The sequence below is a fragment of the Zeugodacus cucurbitae genome, chromosome 6 (assembly GCF_028554725.1).
Source record: "Zeugodacus cucurbitae isolate PBARC_wt_2022May chromosome 6, idZeuCucr1.2, whole genome shotgun sequence".
In the NCBI taxonomy this organism is placed as follows: Eukaryota; Metazoa; Arthropoda; class Insecta; order Diptera; family Tephritidae; genus Zeugodacus; species Zeugodacus cucurbitae.
This window is the reverse complement of record NC_071671.1, coordinates 66,222,794-66,250,421: the sequence shown is the minus strand read 5'-3', so window position 1 is coordinate 66,250,421 and position 27,628 is coordinate 66,222,794. Positions and strand designations below refer to the sequence as shown.

At 34.6% G+C, this 27,628-nt stretch overlaps 1 protein-coding gene across 12 annotated transcripts in view; it reads right to left on the bottom strand.

Annotated features, from left to right (window-relative positions):
- Window positions 1-27,628, bottom strand: part of LOC105211683 (protein qui-1) — a 118,946-nt gene that overhangs the window by 90,265 nt on the left and 1,053 nt on the right. For 4 of the 12 annotated variants that reach the window (XR_008471641.1, XM_011183257.3, XM_011183256.3 and 1 more), the window contains exons 1-3: window positions 21,364-22,283; window positions 16,348-17,188; window positions 578-674 (exon numbers count right to left, since the gene is read on the bottom strand). The gene's annotated coding sequence lies outside the window, so the exon portion shown is untranslated. Of the gene's footprint in view, window positions 1-577; window positions 675-16,347; window positions 17,189-21,363; window positions 22,285-27,628 lie in introns of those variants that run through there. The other 8 variants (XM_029039882.2, XM_029039886.2, XM_054232728.1 and 5 more) reach the window with 5 other exon arrangements.

Genomic DNA, 27,628 nt, shown 5'->3' with positions numbered 1-27,628 from the left:
TATATAGCTTTATTGGTTTGCAAGTTATATGCAAAAATACCTATTTGGAGGCGGGGTCACGCCCACTTTTCAAAACAAATTACATCCAAATGTGCCCTTCCCTAATGCAATCATATGTTCCAAATTTTATTTTCATAACTTTATTTATGGCTTAGTTATGGCACTTTATGTGTTTTCGGTTTCCGCCATTTTCTGGGCGTGGCAGTAAACCGATTTTGCCCATTTTCGAAAGCTACCTCCTCAGGGTGCCAAGGAATATGTGTTCAAATCCACTCGTCATACTGATCATTTATATATATATAACCCCATATCTAACTCTTATATTTCTTGGTGACACAAGAACCGTTATGTGAACAAAACTATAATACTCTGTGCAATATGTTGCGAGAGTATAATAAAACACCTACTAGAGTATAAGAATATACTCATACACACATACATACATATGTGCATAGCTATTACCTACGCCACTTAGTTACAGAACACTCAAGTAAATAGGCTTACTTTAAAATTGAGCACACGCATACAAGTGTTTGTGTGTGTATGTGTGCATATGAAAAAATAGCATTTCACTTACTGTGTTGCTTGTAATATTTGGGCTGCTATTACTGTTGCTACTGATTTATTTGCTCTAGTTGTGCTCGCTTCAAATGCGGAAATGCAATGCGAAGCACCTGAAAGTAAAATGTGCAGAAGAAAAGAATACGTAAGTAAGGTATTTAAGCAGCTTTGTTCGTTTGTAAAATAACAACAAAACACATGAAACTCTAAAACAAATTTACTTATGTTCATTGTACGTGACATTTTTACCATCGACAATTTATCGTCTCGCCTGTGCCGCACGTACGCGTGCGGAAAGCATTTGGCAAGGCAAGTGAGTGGGTGTGTGTTTACATTTCCGGGAGCATAGCAAAGTTTAAAACTTTTAAGAAAGGTACGTGGATTACGTGTGTAAGCTTTCATGGTTAACTACAACCGACTTATGAATATATATATACAAAACACAAACAAAGATATTTATATTTATATATGTACATATAAAGCCCAGTTGGGTATCTTTAAATGCGGTGCGTGCTGTGTTTTTAAACACAAGTGGTTTTTCATACATACAAAATCAAATATTTGTTGAGGAAGGAAAATATCGTAAGCCAATAAATAAATATGTATTTAAGCTACTGGGCACCCCTCGATATTTTAAAATTGGATATTATATTCGACATAGGGCAAGCAAAATATTTGCAGATTAGCTGAGAATTTATATATACATTTATATTAAATATAAATTTATATTTTAAATGAAATTGTCTCATACTAAAGTAAAAGTTAAGGCAAATGAAATTTTTCATATAATTCTCTAAATTACTAATATAATAAACTAAATAATAATAATAAATTAATTTAAAAACAAGTAAGGAAGGGCTATGTTCGGGTGTAACCGAACATTTTATACTCTCGTCTTCATGTCTCGAGGTCCTCATGTTCGATTAATGGGGCCTTGAAAACCTATGGTCCGATTTCGGCGATTTTTAGAATGGGGCTACCACACTATTAACATAGTATTTGTGCAAAGTTCTGCACCCATATCTTCACTAGTGCTTACTTTATATATTGTAAAGTAAACGATTCAAATCGTCTTCAAAGTTCTGGTATATAGGAAGTAGGCGTGGTTGTAAGCGATTTGGCCTATTTTCACAACATATCATTGGGATGTAAGGAAACTATTACAAACCAAGTTTCATTGAAATCGGTTGAGTAGTTCCTGAGATATGGTTTTTGACCCATAAGTGGGCGACGCCACGCCCATTTTCCATTTTATAAAAAAAATCTCAGTGCAGCTTCCATCTGCCATTTCTTATGTGAAATTTAATGTTTCTCACGTTTTTCGTTAGTGAGTTAATGCACTTTTAGTAATTTTCAACCTAATCTTTGTATGGGAGGTGGGCGTGGTTATTATCCGATTTCAACTATTTTCATGGTGTGTAGTGGGGTACCTAAAAAAATCGACTGCAGAAAGTTTGGTTTATATAGCTCTATTGGTTTGCGAGATATGTACAAAAAACTTAGTAGGGGGCGGGGCCACGCCCACTTCCCCAAAAAAATTACATTCAAATATGCCCCTTCCTAGTGCGATCCTCCGTTCCTAATTTTATAACTTTATTTATGGCTTAGTTATGACACTTTTTTGCGTTTTCGGTTTTCTCCATTTTGTGGGCGTGGCAGTGGTCCGATTTTACCCATTTTCGAAAGCAACCCTCTCACGGTCCCAAGAACGTGTGTTCCAAGTTTCATCAAGATATCTCAATTTTTACTCAAGTTATCCGTTGCACGGACGGACAGACGGACGGACGGACAGACAGACATTCGGATTTTGACTCGTCTTGTCACCCTGATCTTTTTGATATATAAAACTATAATATAAATAGTATAAAAATAATATTTTTTAAGGAATAACCATAAAACTTCTTTTAATCTATTCTTAATTACCACTTCAGCTCATATGGCTTCAATAGTTACCATGGCGTATGAGTAACATAGGAAAACTACTGTGTTATTTTGTACTCAATAGCGACGCAAAGCCGCACTATTGCTATGTTGATTGAAGAAACAAAATTTTCGCAAAATATTGACCCCAATAAGTTATTAAAATATGTTTTTTTTTTGCTATAATGTTATAAACGCTTCATGTGTGACCATGGCGTATGAGTAACATTATTTGGTAATATTCAAATTTTATAAAAATATCAAATTTTTTTGAATATTTGCTAATATTTTAATTATTTTAGTAGTTTTATCCAAACTAAAGGCATTTTTTCTAAATAAATTATCAAAAGTGATATAATCTCATCACAATAACATTATTATTTGACTCTCTATTAATATTTTATAAGTAATTATATACCTAAAGCAATAGTTAAATAGGCAGCTGTCAACACTTCATTTGCTATATATTTCAGTTGCTATATATAAGTATAAAGCTATTAAATATCAACCCATAGATAGATTGTCCACAGTGAAAAGCGAAAGTGTTTGTGTATACATATATTTATGCGAGCGTATATGCATTATTCAACGTAATTTGATAATTCAACTATACTGTCATTTGTCACCGTTGTGAAAGTCCCTATTTATTAATAAATAATTCAATTTGAAATTGCTTTATATCTTTTTTACAGACGCCTGCAGACAACTGCCTGACGCTCTACTCCACACTACTCTCAACACGCTCGCACAGCGTTTACCAGTAGTCAGTAGTCGCTATGATAGTCTGCCCTCCAACTGCCCGCACACCGCCTCTCCAATGTTTCAGCAATCCCCGATAACCAGATTTCAAGCTAAAAGCAAACAATATTTGTTGCGCTCACACTGCTGTCATCCACAGCCCGGGCTGAGTGCCTATTTATTATCGTCGTGAGTCCTTCTACATCTACATCTATATCACACCCCCTGACAGTCTTTCGTTTGTGCTGCGATGTTTTAGGAATGCGACCAGACCAAACCACAAGGAGCGCGTCAATAATGCATGCAAAAATACACACGAAGTGGGCGTCAGGTGACACAAAGTCAACCTCGGCGGTGGTGTGGTACGCGGACAATGGGAAATGATATGGCAATGAAGAAGACAAATAAGCAGTAGAAGGCGATTACATAAACAACGTGCAGTTGCGACGGAAGGTGTTCGTCTACGCTGGCGTTACAAATGGCACACAACTGTTGCACAGCAAAGTGGAGAGCGGAACGTTTGAATGAGTAATACTAAAAATAAGTGCGACGCTGTGTGTGAAAATGTGCTTTTGTGTTGGTCTATTTTCGCAGACATTTATTCGTGTACAATGATTTTAATGCAATGAGTGTAGATGAGGGGAGATTTGTTTTTGTTTTCTGCATAGACTGTCACATGTAATTTTCATATTATTAAATACAGTCTACAAAGAAAGTAGGGTGACAAAATAGCAAAGAATAAAAATAAACATACTTTTAATTCATTATAACATACAAAGAAGAGTTTTCTAAGCTTGCTTGATATTAATTTTCCTAAAACAGTTCACATATTCATTACATTAGTCTTTACGGGCATACATACAAACATATCTAAGCATGTTTATTTATTTACAGCATTCTGTATAAATGTGACACAAGTATACTTTTCTATTCATAAAGCAATGGTTACAGCTATATGCAATCTCATATACAAATACATACTAAAGTAATGAATGCCGACGCCATAATTATCAACAATAATGTTATGAAGGTGTTGAAAAAATTCGAGAGAAAAAAATAATGAGAGCGAAAACAGGCGTGCAATTAAAAAATATATATAAAAAAGCCTTAGAAATCACAATTTTATATAAAATGTAAGCAGCGTGTATAGATAGCATTGAAATTATGTAACGCATAAGTTTCAAGGATCTTAGCAAGGCTGTACTAAAGTGTTTGAAGTGTATTTTTTGTTAATTTTTAATGCGATAAAAGAGATGTTATGTGTCTTAGTACATTTTAATGAATTTTGAACAGATATGGAAAGGTTAAAAGGTAAAGGCGTTCGTGCAGAACGCAACATAAGACTTCGCCATTAAACTCACAAATTTTTAAGAATTAAAATCATGTGAAATATTTCCTTTGAAATTGTTTTTTTTTTTAGTTTTCTATAAAAAGAAAATGCAAATTTAATGTGCTCGTTTTAGTTTTATCATGTGATCACTTATCATAGTTTAATTAAAATATTAAATGGCCTAATGGATATAATTACTTATTGATAATGAATCACATTAAGCTAGCAAGAGATTACCATTTAATGTAATCGAGGTATCACACCATCTGAATTAATTATTCGTGAAGCGGAGAGGATTCAAAATTACTTTATGCTAGAATATAGATGTAGTTGTTTGGAAATGGAAACATAGAAATAGGTATTTATGTAACAATTTAGTTGAAATTTGTCAAATACGAGACTTGTCCAAATCTCATTGACTGATATATATGAAATTTCACCTTGTTGCTTTGTGTGAAAAATGGACGCTGTCACTTCAATCTTTATATGAGTTAAAGAGAATATTTTTGCGGAGGACACTAAATCAATTCCAAGTCTAATCATATATATGTATAATAAGACAGAAATGTTTCAGTCAATAATATATTTTGGTATTTTTTTTTTTTTTTGACAAAATTAAAAAAAAAAAATGTAATCCAATATTATTTTATTTATAGTTCATTATTGTTCTCCAATAATTTTTGAAATTATGTGCGATAGTTCTAATTTTTGGAAAGCATTCAGAGTATGTGACAAACATATACACATACTCCTGAATGCTTTATCATTTCAATACGGGTAAAGGTATACTGAAGACATGCATTAATGGGTTAGGGGTAGTCAGGAGTTTAAAATAATCATTTCTTTGTTTTTTTTTTACATTTTCGTTAAAAAATTTCGAATTTTTAAGACCAGATAACTGTTAATTTTTTCCCGAAAATCTAGAAAAAAATTTCGGGAGACCCCCATTTTGTTAATTTTTGAAAAAAGCTTCGATCTGGCCTAGGATTCTCTAGTTATAGAACTAATTTTTCTTACTCGATCGATTTTTAGATTATGATTGTCGTCGCAAGGACCTTTTCTGGAATTGTCAACACAAACAGTTATAACTTTGGAAATTCAATTTTTTTTAATCACGAACTTCAAGTCAAAACATTGTGTAATAATGCCACATTATAACTTTTGTAAACTAACATGATTTAATAGCAAAAAAAAAAATAATGAAAATTATCATTTAATGTACCGTTTCTTTGTTGAATTCACCATTTCCGAATCACTCTTCATTGTGTTGAAATTTTTCTGAGTTCTGAGTCGTTTCATAAACTTTGTAAGAATAGCCTAAGGGGAAAGAATATGAGTGGAAGTGAGCATATTTTCAAAATTGAAAGTGAAATATGGAAATTTTATTTTTTATAATAAAAAGCTTCAAGATGGCTTAGACGATTATTCAATATAATTTTATCAGAGAAGTTTTTAATTATAACTTAAGAAATTAAACAAAGTAGGTATTGATATTGATTTTATATTGCCGGAAGTTCCTACATTGAGTAAGCAAAAGGTCATCCAAATCTGATAATATATGCAACAATTCAAGGACTTTGGTAGCCATATTCATCTTTCTTCTCTTGAAAAAAAATATAAAAAAAAATCATATTCACGCCTAGCAGCTCAAGAAAAGTAGGGTGTGAGCCTTAAATTAAAATAAAATGCATTTCCTTTCCTCTTGAATCACCGATCTTCTCGATATAATTTCATTTCGCAACTCATTTTAATTCCTCGCACACTGTTTGCCATGGGCAGCATTGAATTGGCTGCATTAATTGCGAGCACAAATTTGCATGGCGCACATGCTGAGTACCACTCATTGAGACCGACCCAAGCGCCGTTATTCATGTGAAAACGCCATGCGTGGACGCAAACACTGCGGTAAAATCCAATAAGATTGGAAGGGCTTTCACATTTATGTTATGAGCACTCATGTTGGGTATGTAAATGTGTATTTATATGTTTATGTTTATGTAAGGGCATGTAAGCATATGTTTATCATACAAATATTTATGATACGAATGCATAATTACAAACACACACCCTCATACATAATAAGATATCACATAAGGACAGCAAAGCAGAGCACAGCACAGCTGGAAACGGCGCTATAACTCACGGGTTAATTAAAATACACTTCGTTTGCGACATTCGGCTTTGTGCGCAGTAGGCGGTGGCGGCTGAGACGGAGGCGCTGCGTATTTCCGTTAAACAGGAAGGAAGTGAGAGCCTGTGCGCGCTACTTTTATTGTGCTTATTTGTTTTTATGCGGCCACATGCATCTATGTAAATATGTGTGTAGGTATGTTTGCGTACATTTACAATGAATAGGTCTTAATTAAAACGAAAATGAACACGCACACACCAACACTGACATGCCACACGCAAATATGTCGTATCATTGGCAGCAGGTCGGTGTGTACCCCGAGCGTTGTTATCATTAGCAGTGACACCATCATCAACATCAGCATCACCATCGTTGTCATCATCGCCCAACAACCGCAGTCTCATCAAAAACACTTACATCACCATTTAAATCAACACCAGGCGTTCGCACAGAAACTTTTTGCGTGCGCCGCCTAATATGAACGTCAGCTGTTGCTGATTGCTGTTGGCAGTCGCTGCCTATTTGACTATTAAAATCCACCTACTACATCCAATTAGGCGCTGACTAACGCTGTTTAATCTCATTTTAGCCAGTTGCCATTTTGTGCTGTCGTTTGACAAAAACTTTTTCTCTGCTCTGTCACTCTGCCACTCTGCCACATTCGCAACAAATTTGTTGGTCTTTTAGTATTTATTAAAAAGCTTTTGTTCTTTGCTCCTTTGCTTATCAGTGCAGAAAAAAGTTAATCTCTGCGCTGGTGTGGTTCGTGGTGTGATGTGGGTGCTGGAATTTTGTAATATACAGCTTTTTGTGCGAGAAAAGTGTGAATTGAGGTTTCAATTTTGGTTAGGTTATGTGAGTATATTCCTTGTCAAGAGATAGCATGATATACAACCAGATAATTTTAATTTTCAAAGCTTTAAACAAATTTTTAATTTGTCCAGTAATATTCCTGCTACTTGAACCATTGCTTATAGCCTCAGTTTTACTTTCATATACGTGACCTGGTCTACGGAAAGTGGGCTTAGGTGTCAAAAATAACATAACCTCTTAACTTCTGTATCCTGTCTCTGTCCATTTTTAACAGCTGTTACCCAGAAAAGTAGTTTTCGCACGTTAGATCCCTTTTTGTAGACCAGGTCACGTATATCTACTTATCAACACTAATTTAACAATGAAACATCTTATAGCAACACTGTCTCGAGAAGAAGTACCTTGTTTCGAGATAAGTTGTAACGCTGCTCAGATAGATAGTCATAAATGAAAACCACTTGATGTTGCATTTTAGCCTTAGGAAAAATAATGTTCAAGGACTACTTAGCTAGGTAGTTGTATTTCTTTCCACTAAAAGATCAATGGAACCGATCCGTTATTAATCGGGTCTATGTAACCGGAAAGAACTTACATTATAAGGACTATCCAATTGAACGCAATTCTCAAAATAATTTGGAGATTGTTTCCACAACAACAACAATAAGTTATATCGGAAATTATATTTATAAAACAAGTAAAGAGCAGCTAAGTTCGAAGAAACAGTGAACATATTATCCAAAGAGATATCTTCTTAATCACACTTCCTGTGCAATTTATTATAATTCAAGCTAACCTGGTGATGAAAATCTTTTTCAACGATTTAGGCCAGCTTCTCAGCGATATCAACTCTGATTTATTAAGTTATCCTAATCCTAAATCATGTTCACTATAGTTGTTAAAAGGTTGCAACAAAACCTGTATGAATACAGGAATCAATGGATCAATATCAGCATTATTTTCGAACTGAAGCTTTCTAGAATAGCAATAGGTTGCTTGACAGAATTAGGTCAGGGAGATCACGACAATTGAGGTTATAGAGACATATGTACATATGTATGTAGATAGATGTAGATATATGTACCTCAAGCAGTTTGAATATACACAAATAGATAAAAATGTAACAGTAATTGTATAAATAATCATTTATGATTCTCAGTAAAAATCCATAAATTTATAATAAAAAAACTTTTACAGAATATTCTAGTAGATCAGTGTCATTTAATTCACACTGGACATACTCGTACTAGTTTACATATGAATAATGCATACAATTGTTCGTTTAAGTCCAGAGGACATTAACAAATTCACATGCGGACACAGCAAGCAAACTTTCTACACACATCTGAATGGTTAAATACATTTGCAAACGCCCACAAGCATATATGGAAGAATGTGTGTGTCGCCACTAAAGTTCGCATATTACTGGACTTATTCATAAAGTTGTAACTTAGTATTTAGGTGGTAGACGTAGCACTTTTCACAAGCTGGTATTTACGCATCAGAAAGCAGCTTAAAGAGGAAAATCACTTGTGCATACGACAAACCGACATGAAAGTCGGTCGAATATTACATACACATTAAGACACAGAGGTATAGCTTGTGCGGGGTCTGTGAGAACAGGTTCACATTAATGAGATACTAAAGAGAGCACGTTACCCAGTAATTAAAGTCTGAACTTAGCACGGTCTTCAAAGTGTGCTACCGGCGATTAGCTGCTGGTTATTTATACTAATTTATTTATGTAATGTGTTGACTTCGGTAATGGTGAAGTACCTATACAAACTCGGCAAACTCTCGATAGAAATTTATATTTTTTACAATATGAGCTCTATTAGCTTTCAAAACTCTCACTAGTCTTCAACTCATGACTTTCCTGCACGGCCAATGTACTTTCCGTGTGTACTTTTCTGCGCGTCTGACACAGCAAAAATTATTGTGGCAGCAAAAGCTATGCCAACAATGAATTTGCAACTTACAGCAGCATTAATTATGAATATTTGTAGATGTGGGAGTACGTGAATAGTCATTGTGTACGAACACATAAAAAGTGAACCAAAATATGAAATGCGAAATAAACTGGTACGAAAAATATACATATATTATTTTTTAGAGAATAATAGAATAAATCGAACAAGCGCGCAACTTTATTGAAATGCTGTCAAAAAGTTTTGCCTACCATCACACTATCAATATTTTACGTCTATTATTATTATGAATATTTATTCAACTTTCGGCTGGCAATTAACTAAATGACATTTGCAACAAATTTCAGGTTGACAAAAACTAAAAAACCAAGCAATTGCCACTAAATGTTGCATGAAGTAATTATTTTCGAACTAAAAGTAAACAAAAAAAAAATAAATTATTTAAATATAAATTTCAAAATATACGCATATATTTTCGCTAATGACCCCACGGCGACTTGTCCAGTTGACAGGCGTCTGCGCTGCCGCCGTCGGTCGCATAAAGTTCGCGTTTGCTTGTGTTCGAACAAAAAGTAAATTTCAATTAGCGCTACATTTAATTTAATTATTATTTAAATATTTAATTAAACAAATGTAAGCCACATTTAAGCATGAGAGTGCACGCCAACCACTGTTGTTGTCCATTCGTTGACTGCAGTGATTTTTGCTTGCGGTTGCTGATTTTTTGGTTTCTTGTTTTTCTAACTAATGCATTTGCGTTTTCAGCTGCATTTGCATATTTGAATGTGTGTGAGTTTTTCGACTTTTAATTGAAATTAATGGACTTTCAAATGTAGCTATTAATTTTGCGCTGTCGAAATATGTCAACCACGGAAATTAGAATATTTTGCTGCACACAAAATGAATGTGTTCGAATGGAGTTTCGAGAATTTTTTTTTTTTTTAGTTTTTGAACTTTTATTTGATTTGCATATTACGGCGTCACATTGAGCATTGATAATTATAAATGCTCACTTTTATTTTATTCTAAATTCTCTCTTTCCCACAAATTTTTCAATTTGGCAGTTGGAAAGTCCAAGGCCTGGCATTCTAGCTGGTAGTATTTACTATTTTTAAATCGGAATATATTTTATAAATGCAAACAGTTTGTATGAAAATGTAGATATAATTCAGAATAAGCAGCTTAAGGAAATAAGTCAACGTTTACGTGACTATTTAAATACGAATTAAGTCAAAATGAAAGAATGATGGATCTTGTGTACTGAAAAATATGAAATTGAATTATTTATATTGCTTTTGAACTTTTAAATTACTGTGTAAGTTGCATTTTTTACACACGGGTGATTTTGTTAGAGGTGTGGTTTTCGAAGTGGCAGTCATTTTTTCGGAGTTGGTTTTTTTTACAAATTTATTTATATAACTTCAGATTCTGATTTGAATATAAGTACAGTTGAACTTCCATAACTCGAACTGCTCTAACTCGAAGTTCTCCATAATTCAAACTATTGAAGTGGCAATAGAAGTCAAAATTCATACAAATTACCTTCTGTAACTCGGAAGTCTCTCTAACTCGAAGTTTTTTAGTGGATTATGGTGATTCCAGTTAGAGAAGTTCCACTGTATTTGAACTATATTTAAATTTGTTACTTCAAATGATTCAATATATAAGTTCTTTCAGTTTGATATTAGAAATTTGTAATCAGTGCTCTTTTAGATGAATATCAACATCAACTTTTGGTAAGAAAATATCATTAAATATGAAATATTTTTATAGCTTTGGAACCGCAGTTGAACGGAAATGACAGGCTGATGAATCATGAAACGGAACACGAAATAAAGTAACTAATCGTTCGAGAATATTTACAGAGGTTGTAAATCGGCTCGGATCGGATCGGCTGAACTTCATTCTCTACTTTATAGCAATACGACCGTTTCTAAATGCTGAAACTAACTCTAGAAAATATCACTAAAAGTCATTACTCATATTGAAGATGTTGATGTTGTTCCCTGATATTTTTAAGAAACTCTGAAATGTGTCGCTTGAGGTTCAGTTTCTCATATAGTAATATAGTAATTATTTTCAGATTATTTTGAAGATTTTAGCAATGATTATGGGAAATATATCACTCAGGACATCGCAAATGTGATAAAATAGCTTCAAGATTATTGGAAGTTTACAAAACGAATAACTTGATAACTGACGGACAATTTATCGTAATATTACGGATAAGAGGTTCAGAGAGTACAATTTTCGACCACACAAATTTCATACAAAGAAAAAATAAAAAAAATCGTATTTCCATAGTAATAAAGTCGTATCTATAAATGTATGAAAACCTATCAACAATTCGCGATTTCTTTATTCGCTAACTTTGAGAAATGCTCCGCTAATCGTCTTCACCATTGCTTCCAAGGTTTACTTTGCAGATCTTCGGCAATATTTTACTGTTGTAAATAGCATAAATGTGAAACAGCTGTCAAAATCACAACACAAATTTTACTTCTTTATTAATTCCGATAACTTAAAACTTGAACAAGTAAGGAAGGGCTAAGTTCGGGTGTAACCGAACATTTTATACTCTCGCAATTTATTTATTTAACTTTATTTATATTAATAATACACAATTCGACCCACATATTCGTCATACATATTGTATAAAGTCCATTGAAAGTTGGAAACCCTAATAATAGGTTAGAAGCACCGAGGTCCTCATGTTTGATATATGGGGCCTTAAAAACCTATGGTCCGATTTCGGCGATTTTTAGAATGGGGCTGCCACACTATTAACATAGTATTTGTGCAAAGTTCTGCACCGATATCTTCACTAGTGCTTACTTTATATATTGTAAAGTAAACGATTCAGGTCGTCTGCAAAGTTCTGGTATATAGGAAGTAGGCGTGGTTGTGAAGCGATTTGGCCTATTTTCACAACATATCATTGGAATGTAAGGAAACTGTTACAAACGAAGTTTCATTGAAATCGGTCAAATAGTTCCTGAGATATGGTTTTTGACCCATAAGTGGGCGACGCCATGCCCATTTTTCATTTTGTAAAAAAATCTGAGTGCAGCTTTCATCTGCCATTTCTTATGTGAAATTTAGTGTTTCTGACGTTTTTCGTTAGTGAGTTAACCCACTTTTAGTAATTTTCAACCTAACTTTTGTATTGGAGGTGGGCGTGGTTATGATCCGATTTCTTTCATTTTTGGACTGTATTAAGAAGTGGCTAAAAAAACGACTGCAGAAAGTTTGGTTTATATAGCTCTATTGGTTTGCGAGATATATACAAAAAAACTTAGTAGGGGGCGGGTCCACGCCCACTTCCCCAAAAAAATTACATCTAAATATGCCCCTTCATAGTGCGATCCTTCATACCAAATTTTATTTCCATAGCTTTATTTATGGCTTAGTTATGGCACTTTATGTGTTTTCGGTTTTCGCCATTTTGTGGGCGTGGCAGTGGTCCGATTTTGCTCATTTTCGAAACCTTCCTATGGTGGCAAGAAATAAGTGTGCCAAGTTTCATCAAGATATCTTAATTTTTACTCAAGTTACAGCTTGCACAGACGGACGGACGGACGGACGGACAGACAGACATTCGGATTTGAACTCCACTCTTCACCGTGATCACTTTGGTATATATAACCCTATATCTAACTCGTTTAGTTTTGGGTGTTACAAACAACCGTTATGTGAACAAAGCTATAATACTCTCTTTAGCAACATTTGTTGCGAGAGTATAAAAAATATATAAATCCTTTATGGACTTATGGACTTAAAGCCCACTCCAGCAAACACAAGATCTAACTACAAACTCAGATATCAATATTAATGCTGATGAGTGATCATCATTTTTTGTTTTTTTGGTTTTAATCGTCACGGGACCGCCAGGTGACGACATTGATTGATGCGAAACAGTTGGCGTCGGCATCGGCATCGGCGTCGGCGACGCGACACTGTTCACTTTTGCACGAAAAGGGTCGAATTCCATGGAAACAGTAAGCAAAAAACAGAGAAAATTGCCTTATCAAAGAAAATGAGTTCAGCGGTGAGCGTCGCCGTGCAATAGATATCATTAATAAAAATAAATCATTCGGCTGGGCTTGGCGGATGGCAAAACATTACGTATTCATTTACATTTACATTTACATTTACATTTTTTATTCGCGCGCTCATTTCCATTTGAATTGCTTAACTTTAATGATAAATGATGCGAAATAATGATGATGATGACGGCGCGGCGTACACACCTTGCCGCGAACTTCAAAATATTATTTATAACCGAATAAATGGAGCGGAGTAACAACGCCTTGACTGTATCTGTGTATGTGTGTGTGTGTGTGTGTGTGAACTATTTCAGCTTGTGGGTGGAGAAGTAGTTTCGTGGTCATTGTGTGACGGCGCGGCGCGTGGTTTATTTGATGGATTTTCACAGCGTGAACGCGCCGGTACGAGAAGGACAAAAACACACAAAAACGGAGATTTAATTTCAGGCTTTGCAAATGCTCAAATGCTTATGGTGCGAATGCTTGTTGCTTGGCCTTTATTTTGCTAATTGAATTGTGTTTTTTTAAGTTTTGTTTTTGTTTGAAATTTTTTGCAACGCGGACAAAGTAAAATAAAATAACTGCTGGACATTTACAACAATGAATTAGAGAGGCTGATTCAATTTGCTTACGCCATTCACTTTAATTGCTTGGCAAGCGTCTGTTCTCGGCATCGTCGTTTCTTACTAAAGTATAGGATGCTTATACGAGTATGCATACATATATAAACCTTTATTACTAACATTTATTTTTTTATATGGTATATAAATAAACTTACACGCCCGCCTTTGTTGTTGCTTCAGCACAGTAAAGGTGTCACTGCAGAGTTTCCACTTCATTTGCTTGTCGTCTTCAACTACAGCTTCACTAACAGTACTTAATTTGCAGACATTTTGTTAAAGTTAAAAATAGCATTTCTAATTAATAGCAAACGCAACGGGGCGCCAATCGTCAAAACGAAAGCTGAGCGCTAATGTATTGTATATATTATATTTATTGATTGATATATAGATAATCCTATCAATATAGGGTGGTTCAATTTATTTTGAATATGAGTTCTAACAGCGATTATGAACTAAGAAATATTTTTTTTAGAGATCTTATTCTTCCACATTTAGTAGTTCGAAGTACAAATTTTATCAAATAATATAAAGAAGCAAACTGTTAATAGAAGAAGTTCTGTTGAACAGCAACTAAATATCGTCATCGACCTTCATAAGTTACGATTTCGATAGAAACTATTGATACATCACAGTTAAATTAAAGGAGAGTAGTTAAAAATTAAAATAATCGAAATTTAATTGTCGCCATCGAATCGCCATCTCTTTGCGCGCGATCTTAAAGCACTTGCTTGTTCGAGTCGCTACTCTGCAAATCTTGATGAATGGAATACAGCTAATATTAATGTAAATTAATGTACTTTTTCAAGGCTAAGTGTGGAGTTTAAAAGACAGTTTTAGGCTACCACACCACTGCAGCATTTTTCTAGCGGAAGGGGTATCTGATATACTACTCAAAAAGCCCTCAGTGAGGGAGGTCACATATATAGCATATCAGTTCTGTCCGTGTGGTTGCTGATTATGCGCTCATGCGCTAGTCAAGGAGGCCTTGACTTCACTATCAACCTACTTTTTATCAGACTCGTTTGGGTTCTACACCACAGCAGAATCGCAGAGCCGATGAGCTTGTAACAATCTCATCAGATTAGGAAGGAGCTGCTGCTGATGAGGGTCCTAACCAGACAACGCAAGATGGGCTTATATGCTTTGAAGCTAAAGATTCTGTCGGATGTAATTGTCAAAACCGCTTAGAAGAATGTGGGATTGAGACATATAGATACTTCCTCTTTCACTGAATCATATAAACTGTCCCGAATATATATTAGTTGCCTCAACAAATATGTCAAAGGCTCAAAGCGTTTTGCCGACTATTCAGGGTCAATGGCGACATAGATGTCAAGTGGTATAACTTGTAGATTGCTACAGTCATCTACCGGCTTATAATTTTACATAAGCTAACCCAAGGTGTGAGTTGTGTAAGCTTTGAGATACCATGACTAACGAAATCAAAATCTGTATGGAATATTCATTAAGGAATCGCATTGGTGTATGAAAAATATGATTTGATTTGCTACTAAAAGTCAAATTTTATTTTATAGCTAGGTAGAGCGCATATTATTGTTGAATTACCAATGAATTTAAAGTAGAATAGAAGTTTAGGTCAACACATTTACTTGAACGAAATTGTTTTTCTACATATCCCAAGTCTACACTTTTTTCCACTCACACACTTTTTAAGATTAACAGCCAAATTCTAGGTTGTAAATTACTTTAAATCAAGCTGAGTAGATTAAATTCGTAAATGCTTACGCCGAAAAAGATGCAATCAACGAACTAATTGCCTGTAAATTTAGTACAGAACAGCGACTTCCTATTCACTTTGGCGCTCATAAGCACACACACACACACACACTTTCATTTAGCCAACACGAATATTTTGCTGACGTAAGTATTGTGTGAATGTATGCGTGTGTAAGTGGTTGCTGCCAGCCAGCTCGTTAATATAGTAAACTGACAACGACGCTTATGAACAAAACAGCAGGCTCCTTTACCTTTTGGCGCCTTCTAGTTATATACACACACACTTATATACATGTATATAGTATATATATACAACACCGTTAGCATTTAAAAAGTGATTTTTTACGAGTGCGCTGTTGTTGTTGTACGTAATTTGCACGCTGCTTATAATGGCGTGGGCGGTTACGCGTTGTAGTTGGAGTTTATCATTAAGCGTGTTTTAAAAACATATATATATATATTTTGTGTGTGTGTGTGTGTGTTTGTATAAATTGTGTATATCTACTTGTGTGTATGGAATTACCTCTCACTTTGTTTCTGTTTAGTAGTAGCTGCTTGCACTTGTTGTGCGGCAAACGTTTTAACGCCTTTTAAATTGAATTTGCTTTGATTGAAAATTTTTGCTGACAAAATTTTTTTATTGTTGTTGTTGTTTTTTATTATTATTTATTATGTTTTACACTGTTTTGGGATTTTCACGATTTTTAAATTTTCAATTTTTTTCTTGTTCTTTTTTAATTTTATTTGCAATATTTTATTTTTATTTCTGTAACTTTATTCACGCTTATTACGTTTACACTTTAGTCGCGTAGTACATCTGTAGTCCGTATATCAATGTTATGTGTATATGTGTTTATACTCTGCAAGAATTTTCTCCGCGTCGCGTAAATTTAATAGCTTAGCTAAATTCTAATAGCGCTACTTTGTTGTTTTTGTTGCAGATTTCATTTACTACAACGTTCATAGCTTGGCAGCTTGTAAGCGCTTGTTCAGACCTGCATTTGTTGTTTTTGTTATTTTTTAGGAATTTTGAGTATTTCACTTTTGCTGCGCTCCAACTACTTGCCGCGCACCAAGAAAATTAAATTTAAACACTGATTGGTTTTCGGCCTTTGTTTTAGCCGCTTTTCGGTGTACGAGTATGTATATTTTTTTTTCTTTATTTTACTAAGACATCACTCAACGGCTGTTCAACTTCCTCACGCTCGTTTGCATTTCTCCTGCATAATTTAAGGCGCGTAAACAAGCGAAATTAAAATAAGTTAGCATTTCGAACGTAATTTATTTCATTTTCCCAAAGCAATGCACGACTGCGGAATGGAGTTTTACTTCAGTTTGTTGGTTTTGTTGTTGTTGTGTTTCACCTACGGCATTGCGCATAAATTAAACGAAACAATAACAATAGCATAAATAAATATCTTCATTTTCTTTTATTTGTAAATGGCTCTTTTTATTGACGCACTCTCATGCAGAAACACCTACAGACACATAAAGCATTCTCACTTGGCGCCGCAGCGCGAAGTTTATAATTAAAAATTCACTGTTTTACGCGCCAACAGTTGAAAACAAATATTGGCTTGCCAATAAATAAACGTTAAACAAATAAATAAAAGAAAATATATATATATATATGTAGCATGGCATGAATTTAAAAAGCCGGCATAAAGATAACCGCCTCCACTTCTTCATTTACTCAGAGATTTTCATTATATATATATATACATACATATATACATTCAAATATGTACATCCAAAAGAGTTAACAACATTTGTCCACCCTCTTTCATCCATTTATCTCCTCTTTTTTAATTTATACAACTCAATTGCTTACACTGCCTCATAAAAGTACACCCGCTTTTAGTATGTATGTGCACATCTAGTATGACAGCAAACGGATTAAATTATCATAAAAATTTTAATGACTTCCATTTCAAATGCAAACCCTATTCATAGATAGGAGTAATTAAGGGAGTTCTTGGCGCAATAATTGGTTGTATTTTGTTGGATTGTGACCGGGTAATGAGTTTGAAATTGTATGTGTTGCATTAAATTGCGGTAATTAATCAGCAGTTAACGGGTGTATTTGTAGGAAGGAGTGTAAAGGAGTTGGAATTCTTTGGTTATTAATTTGTGCAATTATATTGCATGTACATATGTATATATTCAGTAACTGACGTGTTGCTGCTAAGAATTTATATTAAATTTCTAGAATATTCGCTATATTAAAATCAATTCTTACTACAACCCTTTCTTTAAAAAAATCACACGGAAATGGTTGTCATTTTGCTATCAGAAGTTCGCAGTTATGTTGAAAAACTTCTAGGTTTAATTAGAGGTTATGGATGGATATGAAAATTCTCATTATAAATTTCGGTATCAAGCCGAAAGCCTTGGCAGCCAGTGCTTTAGTTGTTAAGTGGAATAATTATTTATAATTATTACTCTTGTAAATAAATAAAATAAATAAAAAAAATTTCGGTATATCCATCAGTAGCCGTCCGTGAGTCGATTGAACTAACTGGAGGAACTATAAACAAAATGACGTCGAGAAGATTGGTTTCAAAAATTAATAGAAAACTTAGAGATAGATAATGGAACTAACATAATACTTCAGAAAACAAATTTATAAGTCTTTATAGCGAAGACAATACTTCAAGTAATCCCTACATACTGACAAAATGATTTTTCGAAAACAGGCCGTTTTCCGACGACGACGTCTCTTTAAACACTTATTCACGTAATAAAGAGATTTGAAAAGAAATATTTACGGTCGAGATGAGATTCTCCCTGATATAATTTAACCTCTATAAGTCAATGAGATGTCTTTTATAATATTTAATGATATTACTAAATAAAAGTACTCGCTAGTCAATCAAATTTTGAACTTTTCACCATTTCAATATAAAAAGCACAAATGTTGTTGTTGCGCTTTTCGCTAGCTTTCTTTGTACTTATACATTTCGTAAAGTACTATATTCTTCAAACTTCAATCATTTAAGTTGTTTTGAATTTAGTTGTGAATTAAAGTCTCTTCGAAAGTCAACAAATGAAGTGCCGCAAATGTGTGTAGAATTTTATGGAGCTCTTACTGAAAGTTTTGTTATTTAAACAGTTTTCTATTACGCGCCAAATGGATGCACATGTTGATATATAGGAAACGAATGTTATATATGTGCTTGCTCTTTGGCTTTTACGACAAAACTTTGCGAAAACAAATGTCTACGTGTCTACTATGTATGTGATATCACACTTTTCTGTGCTTTAAATTGTTAAAACATTGGCTCATTGGTTGATTGGAATACAAATATATTCGGGTTTTAAAACATTACGAAAATTTTATGACATTCAATATTTGAGCAGAGTTTTAGGCCTGTGACACTTTTTCCACAATAATCTGCTCTCTATCACTTCAGCCACCAAATTTCGACCTTTTAAAGTGATCGCTTCATGCGCAATATTTTTTTGTTGAGAGTTTCATCAGCATTTTTCTGACTGGCATTGAATAAGATTTTAGGGAAAATTATTGGTCTACAACTTTGCTTCCACCGTTTTCCAATAGATGTCTCTAGGGCCAAGCACTGGTCGATTAAATCAATTAAATCGTTTTATATCGATCTTAGACATTTGTGTCAACATGACCCTACAAAATATTAGTAGAGATCTGTTTGCATCCCAAACTTATTCTCAACTGAAAATGTCACTTTTTGAGCCGAATTCGCGACATTAGCGGGAAATTTTGCTTTTCTTTTTTAATTCCAAGAAAAGTGCGACTGAGGCTCATCGACATTTGTAACCGTTTTTATAAAAAAAACCCTTAAATTTACAAAAAAACGGCGGAAGCAAAGTTGTAGACCTAATATAAAAAAAAATTAAGGAAATAAATATTTTAATAATTAATAATTATTTGAGTATTACTCCTTAACAATTAAAAAAAAATACAAAGAAACTAAATTCTACATCGCTTGAATTAATTCTACAAATATTTATAAAGAGCAAAATTTAATTGCAAATTGCTTATCGAAACGTTAAAACTGCAAACTTTATTAAAATAGCAATAGATAAAATGCGTTGTAATCAAGATTTTCCTTAGCGCGCCATAAAATTCAACAAAGTGGAATGAACGAAAATTAGACGGTAGTGCTTAGAAGAAGAAGCGATTGAAATTGAGTTAACATAATAAATGAGGTCAGGGTTTTTAGTCAGATATAGTTAAACCAATAAAGAATATGAGAGCAATGAATTACATTTTTTATTCGATGATTATTTTATTCAGGAGATATATGACTTTGCAAAAGTCGTTAAGAAGAAGTTGAGTTTTTTTTTTTTCATTGAGATGAAGAGCCAAAATGCAAACTATATTCATAACAATATTTCTACAATATAATGATAGAAAAGATCTCGTGTTATTGAAGAAGAGAAGAGCCCCAAAAAATTAAAGTGATCTCCAAATTATAATAAATATTGATTTTTTTTTTTGAAACTATCCGAGGTTTACATAGAAAATATTCCAGTGCAACAATATATTATAAGATATTTCTTATAAGCAAAACCTAAATCTGTCTGACCTTCCTCAGTTTTTATATAAATTCACTACAAATAATTAAACGCAGACACATCTGCCACATGTTGCGCCCTGAATAAATAATGTGAACAATTAAAAATACATTAAGTTTGCATTTAATATATTTGTTTAACCTTTAGGGACTATTATCTTATTAATTGTATACAATTTCTTGAATAATTTTGATTTATTTTCATAAAATTTTAATTTATGCGAATTTCACACTGTTTATTGAAATATATAGAAAATAAAAATAATATAATTTGTTTAGAGTTTATTTCAGAAATAAATTGAATGTCAGTTTGAGATAAAACACAAAATTCCTTTCACTTGAACTCACAACACACACACACACATCTGCAGAACAACAAAGAGAACAGCGCTAATTGGCGTTATAATCTGATTCGGTTGAGTACAAAAGTTGATTTAACGGTAATGATCTTTCAGCTTGCTGCTTTTTTTTTATATACCCGCATACATATAAACAAGTAATTCATTTGTGTGATTTTTTCCACGCAACTCAACGGGGGGTGCAGCGGCGCACGGTGTGAAATATACTTTTTGCCGCCGGATAGACGCCACCTGTCCGCCGCGATTCGCACAACACAAAATCACAACACATTAAATGCACACACGCCCACCACACAAACAGTCAGCAGAGAAATGATAAACAAAACCAACAAACACTGGCAGTTACACCTGCAAACACAAAGCTATAGAGGCACACACACACACTGCTGCATTTTCGCCATTTTTCGCGAGGATTCGCGCAAACACAATAAATAATGCTTTTATACGACTTGACACCAATGTTTGTTTGTATGTATGTTTCTCAGTATAAACTGTGTGTGTGTTCGATTATCTGTTGGCAGCTGCTTCATCTGCCGACATCACACATACATACACCGCACCGCACAAGGCAAGGCAACACCAAAGGTGTGAGGTTAAACACACACTCGCACCGTCACCAACACTTACTCAATTACACTATATATAACTATATATACACATGTGTGTGTGTATATATTTTTTATGAAATTTTCACTTTTTTCAACGAGTTCACCGTGTTTTCCGTGTTCACCAACCGTTCGTTTCAACTTTTGCCGCGAGACTGAAAATTGTGTTCGAGCAAACTGTGTCGTGCTGGGCCAACTTCCTTTGATGCGACGAGCTTTTGCGCTGGAACACAATGGCAATGGAACAGCATTCCACATTTACAAATGTGCCAAGCGATGTATGTCGAGCGCCGGGCCAAGTAAACACACACACACAGAGACACTCTCAAATACAAGCGACAGCAACAACAGTAAGCTTCGAAGAACTTGTTGTTCCAGCCATTGTAAACATGTGCTCCGTTGGCTGGCTGGCGTTCAGTTGGTTCGCTCAATGCTCCAGTGTGCGGCGGGTTGTGATGTTTATGGCAGCGACTGGTGGCTGTTGGCTGGTGTTCAGGTAGCTGCTTGGTCGGTAGACGGGCAAAGCGTACGCTTTATTGGGTTAGCTGGGACGCATTTTTATGTGTCGCTCATGTTTATGTATGTATATGTGTACTCATGTGTGTGTGTTTTTATTAATTTTTGTTGCTGCATTGACACTTGTAGCGTCGCAAGGAAAACATTACATAGGCTATATGTTGCAGCAACATGTTGCTGGTGGTGTTTTGTGTACTCAAACGAATGTGGTGTCGCATTTTACTTTGAAAATTCATTAAAAAAGTGAATGAAAGAGATAATTTTGTCATGATGACTTCATGCAGGTATTTAGATATTATTCAGGTCTCTTGCAATATTAATTACGTCAATGTTTATCAACTTCACTGGTTCATTAAACAACGACAGCTGTCACTGCGTCACGATAGTTTGGAATTTTATTAATGTGTATGACACATTTTGACTTTGATTAAAGTATCTAGCTTAAGCGTAATGATAAAATGCATTAATTTCATAACTAAAATTTGTTCTTTCATATCCGTTCACATATACGACAACTGCTGCATTGAAAATATATTTAAATATACTGCTGGCCATAATGTAAGTGTTTGAGTTGAAAGTAAAGTATCTAAAATATGATAAAGTATGATTTCTGAAATGGAGTATATAGAAACATCTTTTAACGGATCTGTTCCTCAGATATTCTTTAACCCCTTGATGACCAATACCTGAAGGAAAAAGTTTTTGTAATATAACTTCACAATAAAAAAAAATAAATTTCAATGACCATCTAAGGCAAAAATATAAAATATTTGACAAACAGTGTCGGGCGTCAGCTTCGTCAGGATCGGGAAGGAGCTTTCCGAGCCGTTCAATACCAGACTCACTCTCATGTGATTTCTTTAACCTGATGCTGGAGAAAATAATACGAGCTGCAGAGCTAAATAGAGAAGGTACAATCTTCTATAAGAGTGTACAGCTACTGACGTACGCCGATAATATCGATATCATTGGAAACAACACCCGCGCCTTTAGTTTTTCGCTTTTTTCAGACTGGATAAGGAAGCGAAGCGTATGGGTCTGGTGGTGAATGAGGACAAGACGAAATATCTCCTGTCCCTTGGCTCCCACGTCACTGTTGACAGTCATAACTTTGAAGTTGTAGATAATTTCGTCTACCTGGGAACCAGCATTAACAGCAATAACAATGTCAGCCTGAAAATCCAACGCAGAATCACTCTTGCCAACAGGTGCTACTATGGACTAAGTAGGCAATTGAAAAGTAAAGTCCTCTCTCGACGAACAAAAACCAAACTCTACAAGTCTCTCATCATTCCCGTCCTACTTTACGGTGCAGAAGCGTGGACGATGTCAACATCCGATGAGACGGCACTAGGAGTTTTCGAGAGAAAGGTTTCGCGGAAGATTTATGGACCCTTAAACATTGGCAACGGAGAATACCGCAGACGATGGAACGATGAGCTGAATGTGTTATTCGACGACATAGACATAGTCCAGCGAATAAAAAAACAACGGCTACGCTGGCTAGGTCATGTTATTCGAATGGATGAAAGTGCCCCAGCTCTGAAAGTTTTCGATGCAGTACCCGCTGGTGGAAGCCGAGGAAGAGGGAGACCTCCACTCCGATGGAAGGGCAGGTGGAGAGGGACCTGGCTTCGCTTGGTATAACCAATTGGCGCCAAACTGCCAGAAGGAGGGATACGTGGCGCGCTGTTGTGGACTCGGCTATAACCGCGTATGCGGTGTCTACGCTAGTCAAGAAGAAGAAGTGTCGGGCGACAAAGGGTTAACTCACACAATGAGAGCATTTGACAGTTGTTCATAAACACCAAATCTTAAACTCGAGTTTAACTCTGTATATTGAGTATATCTATCTTGAGTATATCTACAGATATCCTTTTTGATATAAGTAAATATTAATACAATCAAGGGGTCTATCGTTCCGAAATAAGTAATTGTAATACGAGTTGTGTTCAAAAAATAACGGTAATTTTCGATTGAAAAATAATTAATTCGTCTACATTAATTTTGTGACATTCAAATCATCGAAACACTTGACAATTATACTGTCCAAACCAGCGAAATTTTAAATTTGTAACGTAGTTTAAATCGACAATTATTTTATTTTTTAAGCATTTCAAAATTCTCCAAGAAAATTATATGAATGCGTTCAATGCATTACCAGGACCGAAATCATAATATTCGAATATTAAAAATATTTCAAATTCATAGTCATTGACCCACTAAGTGTACTGCAGAATTATTTTAAAATTTTCTTTTAATTTCCATTTAAATGTAAAATACCATCAAATTGCAATGCTATTAGTAACCAAAAATAGCTAACTAATACGTTAAATGAAAAGCTAACAAAGTACTATTGCTGCAGCCACAAGAAAGCCACAACTTATTCTTCACACTCGACTGAATTTCAATGTTTATTGAATACTTTTCGCATTCGCATTAAAATTAATGGAATTCCAGTTTATAAATAGGATGCTTTACAAAATGTGCAAATATATATACATATATATACATATATGCCGAATGATACATATTTGTATATATATACAAATGTAAGTAAGTACAAATGAATTTATAATATATACATGCATTTTTGTTTATAAATAAGGTGAAATATCAGCAACTACACACACATCCACATCAATACAAATATACATATGATGAATACATTTGCACATACACCGCATTAAAAAGCACTTGAGGGCATCAATTTAACGCTCGATGTGTTTATTTCCAATTGAGATTCTATTTATGCTGTGGTTTTATTATTAGTTTTTTTTTTTGTTTAGTTTAGTTTGCCTTTTCGCATACCAAATGTCAGCTAACAAGGCTAGTAGTTGGCGCTCATATTGAGGCTGGAGGGCCTGTGCGGTATGCACACTTGTGGCGCAACAATCGGCAGTACATACACCGACATACCGACCAGCCGTCCGGGTAGCTTGATCCCAGGGGCGGTCAATTGAGTGAATAAGGCATTGGTTGTACAAACAGACATACAAATGTACAAATTTACTTATAAACAAAAGTATGGATGTATAGAAAAAAATGTACGCACAATTATGCTTATAAATTTATATAAGCAAGTACATATATAGACATATATGTACATCTAATTGTATTTATGCATAAATATATGTGTATTTGTGTATATATTTTTATATATGCACAGCTATAAATCTGTAATTGCCGTTGGTTTGTACCTACATATTTTCATACACACTTCTAAACACGCATTTATTCAACCTGCAGCTCAGCGATAAGATAAATAAATAAATCAGCCAGCATACAAATAAACTCATTACGCGAATGTTCACACTCTTCTATATACCTAAACATCAATTTATAGATCATGCGGATTTAGTGCTTATGTTTGGCATTTCGATTTTGTGTTTAACTTTTTTTTTAATTTTTTTTTTTAGTGGAGCTAAGTGACGAGGTCGTCGAGGTCCCGCTTTATTAGTGCTAATGTAATGGTTCTCATAGAAATCCATCCGAAATTCGTCATTTCCACAAAGGAAGTGATTTGCATTATAAAACTTGAAAAAAAGACTTTTTGTTAATTAAATTCCTTATATGACCTAAGCACCGAAGAAGACGAAAACGTCCAAAAGAAGATCTTTGAAAATTAAAAAATGCATATACAAATTTTCCATGATCGTAAAATGTGATTCATTGAGATAGTTGGTCTTCTAGCGATACAGCCGATACAGCACAGCAATCCACAAGTACTCCATGGGTCACCTTTACATCACGGTTTGGTGGAGTTTATGGGCCGGCGACGTCATAGGGCCGTAATTCTTCCGTGTTGATCAAGACCGGCACGTTACTGTGAATGGGAATTGCTACCACTCAATGATAACAGAAGATTTCTGGCCCTAATTGGATGATATGGACTTGGACAATATGTGGTTCCAACAGGACTTCGCCACCAGCTACACAGCGAATGGCACAATTGATTTATTGGAAACCAAGTTTGGTGAACGTGTTATCTCACGAATTGTTATTATCTGACCTGATCCGAATCCAAAGCATCTATATATTGATATAAACATGGAATAATTTTCATCGATTATTTTGAAATCTAACAAGTAAGGAAGGGCTAAGTTCGGGTGTAACCGAACATTATATACTCTCGCAATTTATTTATTTAACTTAATTAATATTATATAATACACAATTTGACTCATATATATTGTGTAAAGTCCATTGAAAGTTGGAAACCATAATATTAGGTTAGAAGCAGCGAGGTCCTCATGTTCGATATATGGGGCCTTGAAAACCTATGGTCCCATTTTGGCGATTTTTAGAATGGGGCTGCCACACTATAAACGTTGTATTTGTGCGACGTTCTGCACCGATATTTTCACTAGTACTTACTTTATATATTGTAAAGTAAACGATTCAGAGCGTCTTCAAAGTTCTGGTATATAGGAAGTAGGCGTGGTTGTGAAGCGATTTGGCCTATTTTCACAACATATCATTGGGATGTAAGGAAACTATCACGTTTCATGAATCCTTCATACCAAATTTTATTTCCATAGCTTTATTTATGGCTTAGTTATGGTACTTTATGTGTTTTCGGTTTTCGCCACTTTGTGGGCGTGGCAGTGGTCCGATTTTCCTCATTTTCGAAAGCAACCTTCCTATTATATGGGAGTTAGGAGATGTTGTAACCCGATTTTAATAATTTTTGGAACAGAGGGACACCATTGGAGGAAAACAATTTCCTCTGAAATACATTACATTATCTGAGAGATTTACCCATATTTTCGTTTAAAATTTATCCTTAGGCCCTGAGTTCAACATGTTCGATATCTGGGGCCTTGAAAAGTTATAGTCCGTTTTCGATAATTTTTTCACAAGTGATGCCACAGATCATATACTGTATTTGTGTAAAGTTTTATTTCGCTATCTTCATTGGTTCCTAACGTATACATTAAAAGTGAAGGATTCAGATGGAATTCAAAATTAAGTTATAAGGAAAGAAGTCGTGTTTGTGAACCGATTTCGCTCATTGAAAAGTGTTGTCAGGGTGTCAAGAAAATATTATATACCGATTTTCATTGCAAACTGTCGAGAAGTTCCTGAGATATGGTTTTTGAGTGACGCTTCCTTCTGTTATTTCTTCTGTAAAATTTAGTGTATCTGACGTTTTTCGTTAGTGAGTTAACCCACTTTTTGTAATTTTCAACCTAACTTTCGTTTTGGAGGTGGGCGTGGTTATTATCCGATTTCTTTAAGTGGCTAAAAGAAACGACTGCAGAAAGTTTGGTTTATATAGCTTTATTGGTTTGCGAGATATATACAAAAAACCTATTTGGGGGCGGGGTCACGCTCACTTTTCCAAAAACAATTACATCCAAATGTGCCCCTCCCTAATGTGATCCTATGTTCCAAATTTTATTTTCATAACTTTATTTATGGCTTAGTTATGACACTGTATAAGTTTTCGGTTTCCGCCATTTTGTGGGCGTGGCAGTGACGCGATTTTGCCCATTTTCTAAAGCAACCTTTTCAGGATGCCAAGGAATTTGTGTTCCAAGTTTCATTAAGATATCTTAATTATTACTCAAGTTATCGCTTGCATGGACAGACGGACAGCCGGACGGACATCCATCCCGATTTCAAATCCACTCGTCAACCTGATCATTTATATATATATAACCCCATATCTTGCTCTTTGATTTCTTGGTGACACAAACAGCCGTTATGTGAACAAAACTATTATACTCTGTGCAACATGTTGCGAGAGTATAAAAATTGTATATACT